The sequence below is a fragment of the Benincasa hispida genome, chromosome 2 (assembly GCF_009727055.1).
Source record: "Benincasa hispida cultivar B227 chromosome 2, ASM972705v1, whole genome shotgun sequence".
Lineage (NCBI taxonomy): Eukaryota > Viridiplantae > Streptophyta > Magnoliopsida > Cucurbitales > Cucurbitaceae > Benincasa > Benincasa hispida.
The window spans coordinates 37,982,999-37,995,849 of record NC_052350.1 but is presented as its reverse complement, the minus strand read 5'-3'; the positions used below and the strand labels follow the sequence as shown (position 1 = coordinate 37,995,849).

The 12,851-nt window shown below is 41.6% G+C and overlaps 1 long non-coding RNA gene across 3 annotated transcripts; it reads right to left on the bottom strand.

Annotated features, from left to right (window-relative positions):
* Nucleotides 1-543: 543 nt before the first annotated feature.
* On the bottom strand, nucleotides 544-12,099 carry LOC120071872. Of its 3 annotated transcripts, none has more exons than XR_005480360.1 (3): nucleotides 11,637-12,099; nucleotides 11,309-11,542; nucleotides 544-765 (listed from the first exon to the last, which is right to left on the bottom strand). It is a non-coding gene; the product is annotated as an uncharacterized LOC120071872 (long non-coding RNA). The 3 variants fall into 3 exon arrangements; XR_005480359.1 differs by lacking the exon at nucleotides 544-765 and adding an exon at nucleotides 10,683-11,222; XR_005480358.1 differs by lacking the exon at nucleotides 544-765 and having other exon boundaries at nucleotides 11,146-11,542.
* Between the last annotated feature and the right edge of the window lie 752 nt (nucleotides 12,100-12,851).

The window sequence follows — 12,851 nt, the reverse complement described above, 5'->3', positions numbered from 1 at the left end:
TATCTATTTATTAAATGCGAAGTAGTTTTAAAAAAAATTTCCAAGAATTTGGTTAAGAATACAAATGTAACTTAAGAAAGAAGATAAGAACTATGGTAAAAAGAGAGAAAAAAAAGTACACCATTTTCAAAAAAAAAAAAACCAAATAATTATTGAAAGAGAAACCCTATATATGCTGATGATGATCTTTTCATTTGCAGATCCCATCACAAGAGTCAATTTCAAGAGGAATGTATGAAGATATTCAACTAATCAAGTAGTGGGTTAAGAAAATTATCATTAGCACTAAGAAAAATGGTTCCTCCACTAACAGCCAAAGCCCACATATAAAAAGCAAAGATTGCAGCTGAGAATCTCAAGTCCCATTTGGAAGGATGGAGATTTGAAGAAGTGAATAATGCTATGGAGGTTGTTCGTAACGACCCGACCTCCTAGGACTTAAGTTAGGTCGTTACTAAATACATGCATGCATGGAACTTAAAATGACACTCTGTTATGGTGAAATAATGCTAATTAAATAAGGTAAATTTAAAAGGCTTTGCATTTAATTTCAAATATTAAAAACAATGGTAGGATACCCATAAATCATAAATGATAATAAATAAATCTGAAAGCGATTCTTAATAGTACGTTTTAAACATCGACACTAAAAGCTAAGAAAAGCATGAAAATAAGTTTAAATCTCATGAGCGGAAGCATAAAACTAGTCCCAATGGCTCGATCACGAATTCCGCTTGTCCATCGTCGGTGCATTTCTACCTTTACCTGAAACAACAAAATGAGAAAGAATGAGTATAAAATACTTAGTAAGTAACCCCACTACTGGAGTCAGGTTAGGCATCTATGTCCTTTAGATGTCTACCTCTGGTGGAACATATAAACTGTCCTAGTCCTCATGGGACACATACATACATGAAAAACTGAGTTTTATCCTACTGTAGCTAAATATGCCCACTATCTCTGGTGAATCCTGAAGAAAACACAATAACTGGTGAATCCCGAAGAAAACACAATAACTGGTGAATCCCGAAGGAAACACAAACTGGTGAATCCCGAAGGAGACACAAACTGGTGAATCCCAAAGGAGACACAATATCCGATGAATCTTGAAGGAAACACAAACTGGTGAATCTCGAAGGAAACACAAACTGGTGGATCCTGAAGGAAATACAAACTGGTGGATCCCAAAGGAAACACAATAACTGGTGAATCCCGAAGGAAACATCAGGTGAATCCCGAAGGAGACACAATAACTGGTGAATCCCGAAGGAAACGATTAGGTGAATCCGAAGGAGGACACAATAACTGGTGCATCCGAAGGAAACACAATAATTGGTGAATCCCGAAGGAAACACAAACTAGTGATATCCGAAGGAGACACAATAACTGGTGAATCCCGAAGGAAATAAAAACTAGTGAATCCCGAAGGAAACACAAATCTAGTGGGCATTCTAACTAATCGTATAAATCACTATCATAGGCTCGACACCATAATTATCACAATATGGTTCTATGACATACATATGTGCCTCAACATCATGTCTCTACAACATACACACATGCTTCAATATCTACAGATCATATACAACTTCATGAAATCAAATATCATCTCATGCTTGATAACTTGTAGAAATACAAGTTATTTATGCTACCTTATCTAGAAATTGCGGCCAAAAGTTAGTAATTATGTGCCAGTTGTATGAAAATTAGCCTAGTATGACAATAATTATAAATGTTTGCGATTACACCCACTAACACCAAAAAAATGGAAGACAAACAAAACTTTATTCTGTTTTGCAGGAGACTAAGTCACCGCTTGCGCTCAAGGCTCATGAGAAACTAATCAACGCATCTATGTCACAATTGCGCTAGTCGATCAACCATGAAGAGACGATTACCGAAGTGACGGCGCAAGGTGACAGTCGGTCCAGAGCTATGCTTCGATCGCATGTGGTAATAAAAACAAACACCGTATGCGAACCTATGATCGAAAGATGAAACTGAGCAACGTGAGAGCGGAGGATTGCGACACGTGTACAACTAACGGTTGTGCAGAATTGATGGTCTGATTGCATAACAGAAGAAATAATATCCCTCCATCTGCGGAATTACCATAACCATCAAGTGAGGACCACAAGGCCCGAGTCAAGGATCTACTCCTATAAATACCCTATTGATTTCAGAGAAAAGTATGCTACTGGATATGGGGCTAAGTGCTGTAAGATTTTAGAGAGAAAAGGCTGAGCTGGGTGCTGAAGAGAAGAAATCCGAGAAGAGAACAAGATAAGGCCGAAAGGTGAATCTCAGATCCGACCTGCCATATACTCGATCGAAGCTCTGTGCAGAGATCCTTGCTATCGGTGGAGCAAGCCTGAGAGGGAAGCTCTTCCTACCATCGAAACCATCCGATCCGGCAAGCAGATCTCCATCGAATCTGTGCCAAGACATTGGCACTTGTTTGTATCTGTTCTATCTCTCTTTCATTGTATTCCATATTGTCTTTGCCTCTTCATTCACAAATCATGTATCAAACGCTTAGTAGAAATATTAAATATTTCGATAGATTCCATCTACCATTTTCTGTCTATTTCCATTCACCCGTTAGTCACTTTCTTCATGATGTTTTCTTAATCTCTTGATGAGCAATACAAATCACCAAGAACTTAATCTGTATTAAAGTTATAAAATACGTTTAGCTAAAGCATGCTAGACGGCATCAGCACCTGTGAGAGCAGAAGTGAAGATGTCATTTTGATTTATCGAGAGAGGGTCAGAAGAGTGCGTTAACTAAAGCGAGTAGTACTTCCAAACATGGAAGCAACTTTGTGTTCATTATGTTAGACTCTGTTTCACCACAGACATGTGGGGAACACGGCCGATCACTGAGAGATATGCCAAGAGAAGAGCGGAACAGTAACTTTACCTTCAATCCAATTAAGAACTTGCATTGTTTGTAATACTTATCTTCTCTTTCTATTCTGTTCATAAGACTTGTCGCCACATCCCACATCTTTGCATAACCTTCACAGCCAGCCTTAATCCTAGCATCTTGTATATGAAGTCTGTATCTTGTAACATCTAGCTTAGGTTTATTGTATTTTTATGTTTTATCGCATCTTTACTGCTTTCCTTTATTTTACCGCAATTTACATACCTGTACAAACTCCTTTTTAAAGAATTGGAAACCTGGCCGCATATGCCATGAACATACCACGATAACCAAAAAACCATTTCCCCGTGTTCGACCTCGGATCATACTGAAACTTGCAGGTGGAATATACACTTGGCTCCCTCGTAAGGAAACTTGTGACAATGCAGGCCATACTACATGAATATTCCTAATTTACGCATAAATAGAAGTAGTATCGCATCATTTTAGCATTTAATCATACATACCTACGAGTCAACAAGTTTCAGTAGCGCTGTTGTCGGGACTAGTTAACGGTTTCTTGTTTGATGGTATTTTGCAGGACAAATCTCATTGTACTGGCTGTTCAACGTGGAGAGCAGCCTGACGGTTTATAAATCCTGGTGCTGAACCAGAATTCGTAGCTGACCCTGAGATCAAAAGAACCTTCCGCGCGAGGATACGCCAGAACAAAAATCAACGAAAAAAGGCAGCCAGCATGGCAGAGAATAATGATAACGTCGTGCCAAATGTGAATCAAGGGGCTGTTCGACTAGCTCAGGATCCCGTATTCCTTACAGCCGACCGTAATATCCCAATCCGAAACTATGTGGCACCCAACCTGTATGATTTTTCGCCTGGAATATCAAAGCCAACTGTCGAGGAGAATGCGTGCTTTGAGATCAAGCCGGTCATGTTACAAATGATTCAGAACGCAGGGCAGTTTGGGGGTATGCAAGGTGAAGACCCGCATGCCCACCTGACCAACTTCGTCGAGATGTGCGGAAATTTCTCCCTACCTGGCGTGACCCTAGAGAATATTAGGTTATATTTGTTCCCTTACACCTTGAGGAATGAGGCTAAGAAGTGGGCTTATTCACTAGAGCCCAATGAAATCACTTCATGGGGGCAATTGGCTGAGCGGTTTATGAAGAACTTCCCACCGGCTGTCAACGCAAGAAGACGAAAGGATGTGCTGAACTTTGAAAAAAAAGAGAATGAGACCCTGAGCACCCCCTGGGTGCAATTTAGAAGGTTGGTGAAAAACTACCCGCATATCGGGATTCCCGATTGCGTCTTGATGGAAACATTTTACAATGGCCTGAACAGAGCAACGTAGGCTGTTGTTGATGCCTCCGCGGCAGGAGGTTTTATGGACAAGACATACACGGAGGCCAAAGTCATCCTTAACCGCATCTCGCGGAATATGGATGACTGGATAGATGACGGATATGGAGGCCGAGGTGCCAGGAGAAGAAAAGCTGAAACAGCCATTGTCCCTGCAGAGACCATGACTACATTGGCCGCCCAGATGACCACGGTAACCTCAATCCTCCAATCAATGGCCATTAATCAAGGAGCCATTGCTCCACAATTAGCGCAACCCGCTGCGCCGGCTCAAGTGGCCGCAATTGGTTGCGTCAACTGTGGAGGGGCTCACGAAGCTGAAGGATGCCCATTGAATCTTCAACAAGTGTGTGTTATCCAGGGTTCAACAACACCTACAACCTGGGCTAGAGGAGTCATCTTAACTTCGGTTGGGGCGGCAATCCCAACCTAGGAAATCCTCCGTTTCACCATAACCAGGGGCAATCAAGACCGCAAAACCAGCAACTATCATCATCATCTAATGCCTCAGAAGGATCGTTAAAGGCGCTGCTGAAACAGTACATGGACAAGAATGATACAGTTATGCAAGCGTAAGCGTCCTCTATAAGGAATCTGGAGATCCAGTGGGCCAGCTGGCCTCTGAGTTAAGAAGTCAGACACCTGGAACACTGCCCAGCAATTTTGAAGCCCCAGGATCAACAGGGAAAGAGCAATGTCCGTGAAGACATTAAGCAGGCAAGTCTGACCGCCTGCGGAGATGTGGATTGCAATCATCAAAGACAACGCAAAATTTTCGATCTATATCTCAATACTACGTTTACTCTGCTTTATTGAATTCCTTCTTTGATTTCTGAACCCAGTTTTAATGATTCATTTAATTCAAATTTTGACTCTTCGAATTTAATTCTTCATTTACTTCTGTGCATTTAATTCATTCCGGCCTTTAATTCTTTGAGTTTTTCTTTAAGGCAGGGGTTGTAAACCAGCCACTGCCTACGGAGGAGGAGGCGGCGGTTGTGGCGAATGAAGAAATAAAGGATGGAGTAGTGGTGGAGGAAGAAGTGGTGGTTGAAGAAGAAAAAGGGAATGATGTTCTGGTCCCGGAGACTCCGGAGGCCACCATCATCGCAGAGATTTTTTATGAGCCTCCACAAATGGAAGAAGAGGAAATTGCGATCATTGAAAGAGAAGAAAATGAGATCGCAGTTGAAGAGGCCGGAAAAGCAGAGATAACATTAATAACCCCTAACATTGCGATGGTGAAGGTTGCAGGGGATGGGCTGCCAGCTGAGGCAGAGAAGGAAGTGTGAGTTAGATTAAAGAAGGCTGCTGAGGCCGAGAAGGAAGATAAGAAGAAGAAGAAGAGTAAGGGACAGAAGGCGGGAAAGCGGAGTCGTCGCATCATCACAAGTCAAGAAGGAACAAAGAGAAAAAGGATGATGACGAAGATGAAGAGGCCAAGAAGAAGATGAGAGAGAAGAAAGAAGAGAGAAAATTGCGTCGAAAAGAGAAGAGGCGCTTGAGAGAAGAAGAAAAAGCAAAGCAGAGGGCTGCAAGCCCAGAAAAGGATGGAGAATCGACCTCCGTGAGGGAGGATAGGGGGAAACGGCACAGTTGATGGAGTCGCCACAGCCTGAAGCAACACAATTGGTTGCGACGGACGAATGAGAAGAAACAGAGGGAACCCCCCTAATGCGGAATCACAGGGAGAATGCGCCACAAGGGTCTAGCATCAACCCTCAACGTTTAATGTTAGCATTGGAAGAGGAGGAGAGAAGAAGAAAAGAAGAAGAAAAGAAGCAAGAAAAGATAGAGTGAGGCAAGCTCATCATCGCAGAGGGGAATAGAAGAAGAAGATTGGAATTTGAGGAGATGCGAAGCAATAACGAGCTTGCCCGACTTGAAGGGATCCGAAAACGCGAAGAGGATCAGCGCTTATTACTGGCCTTTGAGCAGTTTGAAGAAGAGTTCGAGAGAGAAGAGAGAAGTAGAAGAAGAAGAAAGGAGGAAGAAAGAAGAAAAGGAAAGACTGCTGTTGGAAAAGACGAAGAGGAAGTGCGAAGCTAACAAGAAGTGCTTGTACAAAAGCAAGGGCAAAGAACTCGCTAAACGCGAGAAAGAAGAACAGCGCATGGAGCGGGGAAAAGAGACAAAGGCAAACATCCCGCCTTGCACAGGCACAAGGCAAAGACGTAGCAAAAAGCAGCGAGCCTGCATCGGCCAAGAAGCGATCATCTAAAAGAAAGGAAAATGATGACATGCTGATCGAGATGGGCTTCTACCCTGCGCCGACCCCACTACCTGACCTCATCACGAGCGTCATTGTGGAGCATGGATGGGACGCGTTCTGTCAGTGCCCATCCCTCATCGTGCCTCAGGTAGTGCAGAACTTCTATCGAGGGCGTCTTCACGGAAATAGGGATGCGGTGACTTTTAAGGGCAAGAAAGTACACTTCAGCGCAAAGGACATCAATGAACTTTATCAGATGAGGGACAACCCTGATGCACCAGGGAACAAAATCATTGATGATCCTACAGACGAACTGATGAGAGACGCGCTGAGGGTACTAGCGCAACCAGGCACAAGACGGACAGTCTCCTTAAAGGCATCTGNTGATGATCCTACAGACGAACTGATGAGAGACGCGCTGAGGGTACTAGCGCAACCAGGCACAAGACGGACAGTCTCCTTAAAGGCATCTGCACTCTGGAGTCTAAGTCTTTGCTGCCGGAGGGAAGGCTCTAGGATTATTTGGTCAAAAAGTGGCTGATCCCAACAACGCATGACAAAACTGTATCAAGGGATCGGGTGATGGCCGCATATTGTATTGCTCGCGGCATTCCTATTAACGTGGGAAGGTTGATCGCAGGGCAGATCAGAGCATTGGTGGGGCATATACGGGGGCAGTATTTCTTCCCATGGATCATCTTAAGTTTATGCCTGAGTGTGGATGTAGGCATTAATGAGGAGCCCATGCCAGAAGTCCACGACCTCATCAACATCAAAATTCTGAGGATGCTCCTCAAGGATTCCCCACACTACCCAGAGTTGCCAGCAAAAAGACCTGCGATTGATTTGAATGTGCCGCAGGAACCCATACCAAAAAGAAGACGAAGAGAAGATAATGGAAAAGAAAGGGTTCATGAGTCACCAACGCATGATCCAGAGTTTATAAACCCTCGTCCCTTGGTCATTAGATCTCCAGGCCCTCCAAGCCCGCCAACGTAGCCCTCTTCCCCTCTTCATGAACCTCTTACCAACCTTCCTCTTGTCCCCAACTCTCCGATTCAACCAGTAGCCTCACCTTCACCAACAACTTCACCACCACATCCCACCAACCCATCGCCGCAAGTTGATGACCCACACGATTTGGGTGAAGGCACATCTGCTCGACCCCAAAACGATGCTAGCGAGACTTCACAGGCACAACCATCCTCCACCTCCTTGGTTGCTGAGCTAGCTGAAATAAGAACCCTTTTCGCCCAACAGCAAGAACTTGTCTCTCAGCAGCATCACTTCTTCAACCATCGATTTGAGGTAGCAATGGAGCGCATTGATGAGATTCAACGCAGTGCTGCAACCTCAAGGGAAGCACTCATTAATATCCAGCGCAATATGCACAGGATCTTCCAACACCAACGACAGATAGCGGAGCGCAATCAAGAATACTTCAACTTTCTTACCGCTTATCTGCATGGTCTGATGGTGCCTCTGCATCTAAGGCAGCATTTAATGTTTGACGATGGCTCTGTTGCACCGCCGCAATATCCTCCACCAGATCCCCCTGCTCCTCAACCTTAGTTTTTATTCTTTCTTCCATTTTAAGTTTTAATGCGGCCATTCTTTAATTATATTCAATTCTTTTACTATTTTATAACTTAACCAAATTCTTTGACTCTTGTACAGGCATTAGAATTTTTTTTTGTAATGCAATCATTTGTAATATATTCGCATACTTTGTTAATAGTCAATACAATCAAGGTATATAATTCACTCTACTCTTTGCCTATGCCTCTTTCTTTATCTTCCTTTGTTAATCTTTGTTATATTTTTACTCTTGTATTTTTACGATCTTCATTGTGTTGCTATGATGTATTATGTGTTACACTTAGAAACATTTCCCATACTTAGTAAATTCTGACTAACACTTAGCTAATTCTTAGTTTAGCAGTACTTTACCTTTTATCTTTCAAAGTTCTGCTCAAACCTTCTTTTTGAAATTTTCTCCTAAGTGTTTGTCTAGTCTATCCAAACAATGCAATGAGGACATTGCTCATCTTTAAATTTGGGGGTGAGAAAGGTCTGAGCAAAAGAGATCAGGATATTTAAGAAAATGCGTCCATTTTTATACCAAAAAAAAATTTGCAAAACTCCAATGTCAGCGCAAGGGAAAATTTCAAAATTGTTCCCAACCTGATAAGAGTTTAGTTGTGAAAGAAGTCTGCTCGTAGTTGGATGCTCGTATGACACCCATAGGAGCAAGCCAAAACGAAGGTGGATTTCCAAGAACAACGTAGTATAAACCAAAAAGAGAAAAGAAATGCAAGAGACGACTCCTCTGATTGAAACTGGCACATAACCGTAGTTTGATGTTCGCATGACACCCGTGAGGACAAACCAAAACAAAGAGTGTAACCATGACCAACTGTCTCTAAATGAATAAATGACGTAAAATTTTGCTCACCGCATATAGATACATCAAGTTGTTTTGATAAAGAAGAGATGAGCATTCTATTTTGTAAACTAGAAATGTGTCTTTGAGCAGAATTTTGTTACATAGAAGAATAAAATAAGGCTTGCTAAGAATTAACAAGGATAGAAGGAATGTGCGATGTCAAGTAATGTGCCTAAGTATAACATTCGGAGCAACCAATCATCGCAGAAATATAGGATAGGAATGGAGCACGATTGCCTTGGTAGAAGATATGCTTGGGGACAAGCATATATCTAAATTTGGCGGTGTGATAACTTGTAGAAATACAAGTTATTTATGCCACCTTATCTAGATATTGCGGCCAAAAGTTAGTAATTATGCGCCAGTTATATGAAAATTAGCCTAGTATGACAATAATTATAAATGCTTGCGATTACACCCACTAACGGCAAAAAGATGAAAGACAAGCCAAACTTTACTCTGTTTTGCAGGAGACCAAGTCATCGCTTGCTTTCAAGGGTCATGAGAAACTAATTAACGCACCTATGTTACAATTGCGCTAGTTGATCAACCATGAAGAGACGATTACCGAAGTGATGGTGCAAGGTGACAGTCGATCCAGAGCTATGCTTCGACCGCATGCGGTAATAAAAACAAACATTGCATGTGAACCTATGATCGAAAGATGCAACTGAGCAACGCGGGAGCGGAGGATTGTGACACGTGTACAACTAACGGTTGTGCAGAATTGATGGTCTGATTGCATAACAGAAGGAATAATATCCCTCCATCTGTGGAATTACCATAACCATCAAGTGGGGACCACAAGGTCAGAGTCAAAGAACTACTCCTATAAATACCCCATTGATTTCAGAGAAAAGTATGCTACTGGATATGGGGCTAAATGCTGTAAGATTTTAGAGAGAAAATGTTGAGTTGAGTGCTAAAGAGAAGAAATCCGGGAAGAGAACGAGATAAGGCCGAAAGGTAAATCTCATATCCGACCTGCCATATACCCGATCAAAGCTCTGTGCAAAGATCCCTGCTACCAGTGGAGCAAGCCTGAGAGGGAAACTCTTCCTGCCATCGAAACCATCCGATCCGGCAAGTAGATCTCCATCAAATCTGTGCCAAGACATTGGCACTTGTTTGTATTTGTTCTATCTCTCTTTCATTGTATTCCATATTTTCTTTGCCTCTTCATTCACAAATCATGTATCAAATACTTAGTAGAAATATTAAATGTTTCGATAAATTCCGTTTACCATTTTCTGTCTATTTCCATTCACCCGTTAGTCACTTTCTTCATGATGTTTTCTTAATCTCCTGATGAGCAATACAAATCACCAAGAACTTATTCCGTATTAAAGTTATAAAATACGTTTAGCTAAAGCATGCTAGACGACATCGGCATCTGTGAGAGCAGAAGAGAAGATGTCATTCTGATCAATCGTGAGAGGGTCAGAAGAGTGTGTTAGCAAGTAGTACTTCCAAATATGGAAGCAACCTTACGTTCATTACGTTAGACTCTGTTTCACCACAGACATGTGGGGAACACGACCGATCACTGAGAGATATGCCAAGAGAAGAGCGGAACAGTAACTTTACCTTCAATCCAATTAAGAACTTGCATTGTTTATAATACTTATCTCTCTTTCTATTCTGTTCATAAGACTTGTTGCCATATCCCACATCTTTGCACAACCTTCACAGCCAGCCTTAATCCTAGCATCTTGTACATGAAGTCTATATCTTGTAACATCTAGCTTAGATTTATTGTATTTTTATGTTTTATCTCATCTTTACTGCTTTCCTTTATTTTACCGCAATTTACATACCTGTACAAACTTCTTTATAAAGAATTGGAAACTTGGTCGCATATACCATGAACATACCGCAATAACTGAAAACCATTTCCCCGTGTTCGATCTCGGATCATACCGAGAAACTTGCGGTGGAATTACACTTGGCTCCATCGTAAGGAAACTTGTGACAACGTAGAGCATACTACATGAATATTCCTAATTGACGCATAAATAGGAGTAGTATCGCATCCTTTTGAGCATTTAATATCATACATACCTACGAGTCAACAATGCTAGCATTCAAGTATCTATGTGCATAAATACATCTTTCAAATCCTCAAGCAAGAACATACATCGGTTCTACTAAACTCTCAGTTCATCATGTTGTCATTCTACCATAACATTCATCCATCAAGTGTCTGGCCCGTGGACAGTTCCAATAGTAAGATTACTTAACTCGAAGTCAAATTCAGATATTAATCCAAGCTAATGATCTCCAACAAAATAAATCTTGAATTAAGTCCCCTAATGCAGACATAATACAAAATTTCAGTCTTTGGAATCAGGACCCAAACATACAAATTTAATCAAACGGTCACCAAATAACTTACCCAAACGAAACTCGCAAGATTTCGACTCCAAAATCTCCTCTTAGCAGATTTTAAAACTCAAACCCAAAAGGCCAATCTGAACATAATTTTAGTCCCAAAGTAACTTAATTTTTCATAAGTACCCTTAACCAAATAGACATCCAGCCCAACTACTCACCCAAACTTACCAATTCCTGTCGAAAATCAGTCTCTTTCTCGATGAGCAACGTCCCCAAAATCTTCTGAATCTCACTTCTGAAAGTCCAAACACAATGGATTTTAACCAAAATTATTTCAAAACAAAACAACACCCAAACTTCAAGGAAATCACCTAAAACTAAAATCTTACCCAAAACAGATCTGACGGCAACCGCGACGGCGATAGGGTTGGGCGGTGTCGGACAAAGAAGCGACGGCGGACGACTGGACAGATCTGGCAATGGTACCAAACCCACGAATGACGAAGGACGCGCACGACCTTAGATCTAAAACCCGCGAACGGCTGAGAGTCGACGAAGACCGAGCGATGTGAGCAGAGGCGTGCAAAACTCCGACGCGAAGAGTCGACGACCAGGAGAGGCGCGGACACGCGACTGAGAAGGGAGAGATCGCGCAATTGGGGCTGCTGGTGGCACGCGTTGCTCGCAGACGAAATCGTTCGGCGAGACGCGCGGAGGAGATCAGCTGGGAGGTGGCACTGAGCGGCTCGAAGGGTGCGGCGGCAGTAGGGTTTGGACGAAAAGCGGATGCTGGTTTCGGCAATTAGGGTTTTCACGAAAAAAGGGGGACGGACGGTATGGAAAAGAAGAAGAGGAAGAATTTTGTTTTATAAAAAAAAAATAATAATAATAAAACTTAAAAACTTAAAAAATAAAAAGAAATAAACTTTATTTTATTCCTTTTCCTTATTCCACCCTATTTTATTAACTTCCTTTCTCTCCCAAGAAAAGGTGAAATTAATTCCTGCCATTAATTTCTAAATTGAATAATTTTTTAAGGTCAAAAATTAAATTCTCGCACTTACACTTAAACTCCAAAATTCCAAAAATGCCCTCCGCTAAAAAAATTACTGAAATTACATTAATACTAAAGAAAAATACGGGGTGTTACATTGTCCATGTTGTTTCATTGACATCACTACTATTTGACACAATTTGTTGTATAGCGAAGATTGTGGATTCAGTTCAAAAGTTGGCTTCAATGGCAGGTTTCAAGGCTGAGAAAGTACAATCAAGTGTAGCACCATAGCAACAAAATGATTTGCAAGATGAAGGTTCATTGCAGCCATGCCATGGAACTACTATTCTTTTAGCTCATCATGTCATTACCATTGATTAAGCAACTCCTTATTAATGCTTTGAAGCATTTTCAAATAAGAGGGTTGAAAATTTATAGCGATTATTAGATAAACATGGCTCCATCTCAAAATCAATACGTAATGAGAAGAGGTAATCCATGTATCTAACCAAAATTGTGAGTTTTTCTTTCATCTTTTCGATGTTTCAGATCCTCAAAATGTATCTCCTTAAATGGTTCTTCTTTGTGATAACCATTATTGGGAAAC